This window comes from Ursus maritimus, unplaced genomic scaffold, assembly GCF_017311325.1.
Source record: "Ursus maritimus isolate PB19 unplaced genomic scaffold, ASM1731132v1 scaffold_34, whole genome shotgun sequence".
Lineage (NCBI taxonomy): Eukaryota > Metazoa > Chordata > Mammalia > Carnivora > Ursidae > Ursus > Ursus maritimus.
In genome coordinates this window covers 28481012-28484502 of record NW_024426008.1, presented here as the reverse complement: position 1 = coordinate 28484502, position 3491 = coordinate 28481012, and the positions used below count along the sequence as shown (strand labels likewise).

At 64.7% G+C, this 3491-nt stretch overlaps 1 protein-coding gene and 1 long non-coding RNA gene across 2 annotated transcripts in view; one reads left to right on the top strand and one right to left on the bottom strand.

Moving 5' to 3' along the window:
* Positions 1-3491, bottom strand: part of NINJ1 (ninjurin 1) — an 8971-nt gene that overhangs the window by 3714 nt on the left and 1766 nt on the right. The window lies entirely within an intron of this gene.
* Positions 7-3491, top strand: part of LOC103663170 — a 16859-nt gene continuing 13374 nt past the window's right edge. The window contains exons 1-2 of the long non-coding RNA XR_005831878.1: positions 7-221; positions 2747-2879. This is a non-coding gene — a long non-coding RNA (uncharacterized LOC103663170). The remainder of the gene's footprint in view (positions 222-2746; positions 2880-3491) is intronic.

The following is a 3491-nucleotide window of genomic DNA, read 5'->3' as shown; positions in this document are numbered from 1 at the left end:
GCCTGTGCTCCCACAGCACCTGGCTGTCCCCCCTCTGCTCTTGCAAAGCTGCCGGGCTGGCCACGCCTCCTCCCGTGTGGCCCCTCTGCGGGGCGGGGCGGGCGTCCGGGGCGCCGGCCTGCTGCGCGTGTGCTCCTGGCGTCAGGAACCAGAAGCGCCCAAGCAGCTTCCCTCAAGGCCACCACAGTCCCGGAGGAAAGAGCGCGGCGCCACAAGCACGGGTACGTCCACACGGATACGAACAAACGTAGGGGCGCACGCACGCGCTCACGTATACAGACAGGCACACGTGCACACACAGCACACGCACGTCTAGGCTACCCGCTGGCCTCCGTGGAGGAGGAGGAGGAGTTCCCTTCTCTCCTGAGCCCCTCTAGGCCGTCAGAGTCCTTTACAGACACGCGGTCAAATACGGAAGGACACCTCAGTGCCCCGCGTCTCCGCTCCCCTCCGCCCAGGGCGCAGCTCACTATCTTGCTCATCCTTCTGCTGGGTGTCCTCCTCCAGGGTGCCCTCCCCAGCCCCGTCCTCAGACACACTCACTGTGGGTAAACTGAGGCTAGCCCCGGAAGCACCTTGTCCAAAGCCAAGACAAGTGAGGGCTGCACTTTGAACCCACGCACCGGGGCTCAGAAACGCCCTGCAGAGGGGGCTGGGGTCAGGGCCAGCCTGTGGGGGCTGTGCACTCAGAGGCACCCCCGGGCTCCAGCGGTGTGACCTCAGGACAGCCAGCGCCCTGGGGGCCTCAGTCTCCCATGCGTGAACCAGGGCCAGGAGCACACAGCCCGTGAGGTTGTGGTGGGCCTGGCCGCTGCCTCGGAGCCCTGGGTGGCAAGCTAGGGCCTGGGCCACACGCCTCTCCTGGTGCAGGGCACTTCCTGCCCACGCGACCATCTGCTTCCTGTTGAACCCTTGCAGTGATAGGGGGCGCCAGCAGGAGCCCTGTCCGCCCCGCTCACCACAGCCTGGCCGTGTGGCCTTGACAATGTGCTCGGCCTGCGGCTGGTCTCCGTCTCCCCATCGGTAGGCCCCAGGCCGCGCTCTGGGCACAGAGTTCCCCACTAATGGAGAGGGGGCATTAACCTCCCTTTTCACAGAGCGGGGGCGTGCGGTGGAGGGAGCTGCCCAGGGCATAACACAGCCTGGTGGCCGCCGAGGAGGGGCTTGGAGCCGCAGGGGGACTCTGGGGCCTGGGTGACGGCTGAGTCCCAGGGAAGCCCACCAGGGTAGGGTCGGAAGGCGGCCGCAGCCCTGGGCCAGAACAGACTTCCCGGAGCCACTCTGGGAACCGCCCACAGAGGCCTCTGCCCATGACCTGCGTGGGCCACGGGACTTCCGCAAACCACAGTGGTGGTCCCAGGAGCTGGGTGAGCTCTGGATCTTTTTCCCTTAAAAGCCAGGAAGGCGCCTCATGGGTAAGGAGCTGGAGGAGGGCAGGGAAGCCCACCTTCTGTGGATGGAGGGCCTTGGGGTGGCTGTTCACGGGCAGCCAGCAGGGCCCAGGCCACCTAGCCCAGGGCCACTGTGCTGTGTGTCCTCGGCTCAGACGTGGAGGGTTTAGGACAAACGGGAACCAGACCTGCTGCACCCAAGCACCCAGTTCTGGCCAAAGCTTAATGGACGCTCCAGTCTAGCCCAGGCCTGGCTGGGAGGAGATAGGGTGCCCACCCCAGCCTCCTGCTCCCCTGGGAGATGAGACCAGGCCAGAGCTCACTGATGCCCTCCAATCCTGCCTGCCCTGCCTGTCACTGACCCCACACCCCGGTCAGAGTGTGGGACAGGAACTCCTGCCCAGGGGCACCTTCACATTTTTAGAAGGAGAGACCAAGGCCACCACCAAATCCACGATGTCCATCAGCTGCCCTGCTAAGAGCTAGGGTGCACTTCCACAGGCGCCTCTGTCTAGCACCCCAGAATCCCACACCCGCGTTCTCTGCCTCAGTTCCCTCATGTGCAAAATGGGCAGACGGGACTAAATGCGGGCGTGGAGGCCCCTTGGTCTGCTGGAGCACAGCCAGCCAGGGCATCCGGCCTCCCAAACCAGCCGCACGGAGAAAGGACAAGCCCGGGAAACGGCTGTGTGAGCTGAGCAGGACCCAGGACTTCAGATCCTGGCCCACCACAGCCCCTCCGCTGGGGCACAGCGAGTACCAGTGGGAGCGGGGGCTTTGAAGTCCTTCCCTCTGGGGAGGGACCCGAGAACCTAGGAGGGTGTGGCAGGGCCTGGGTGTCCATCATCTGACCCAGCAGAGTGGACACAAGCCTACTGCTCAGATGTGGCATGAAGGCCACAAGGTGCGAGCCTGCCCTGAGAGGTCTGCGGACCCACGTCAGTGTCCCAGCAGGAAGTCCTGCTGGGGGAGTTTCCCGCAGCAGCTGGGCCGGAGGCTGGGCAGACCTGCTTCCCGTGGGCTCAGCACTGGCCGGCAGTGACCCCGTGGCCATGTCAGGGTGGCATTTTAGAACTTGGGCAAGACCCTGCCAGTCCCGAAGTCTTCCAGGAAGGCAGAAGTGAGGAAAGGAGCGAATTTCCCCTGGACAGCTGAGCTCTGTGCAGCCCCGATGTGGCCCAGGAGCCACATCCCCCCTTGTCCGGCTCCCTCCCTGCCGTGTCCTCAGCTGGGTGTGAGCCCAGTGTCTCCTGTGGGCCAAGGCAGGTGTCTCCACGCCAAGACACAGCAGGCATGACACAGCCAAGGGCCATTTTCACTGTAAAGTTGATGTTGACTTTTCTTCCTGTCTCCAGCCACAACCCGCTCCTGCAGGGAACGCGGGCAGCCTGGCCTCCGTGAAGTCGTGGGGGCACAGGCACAGCTGTGGGGGCACCTGCGGGGTCCATCTGCTGTCGGGCTCTTCCCTGCGCCAGGCTACCCTGGAAGGTGAGTGACCTGCCCCACTGCCCCCACGAGGACACCCTGGCCTGCAGCGGGCATCCTGAGACGGACAGGGGCTTTCAGCGTGGGCCTCCCAGTCAGTCCCCCCACTGCCAGGTGTGCGCCAGGGACACAGGACCAACCTAGCCCAGCCACCCTGCCATCTGGGGCTCCCGCTCCAGGTGGTGCATCTGAAGACCCCGGGGGTTTGCCTCTCACCCCAGCAAGACTTTCTTCCCACCCTGGCGCTCATGCGGGGAAGGCTATACCCGTCCAAAGGGTCCCCCATGGGGGAAGGTGCTGCCCCAAGTCCTCTCCAGGAGTGGGTGCTGTACGGCGGGCAGGAATGTGACTACTGTGTGCCCAGCACACACATTCACCCAGTGGGTCCTCACCGTGCTCTTGGAGAAACTCACTGCTAGCATCCTAGGTCACAGATGAGAAACTGAGACACAGAGTCATGGACACAAGAACGCAACAAGGCAGGTCCTGAAAGTGGGAGGGGAAGGCAGAGGCTGGGGGTGGGGTCAGGGGTCCCAGTCCCAGGCAGCGGGAGCAGTGGCCTTGAGGCTGCCCACCCTCCCTGGAGCCTCCCTGCCTGTGAATGGAGACCCCCCC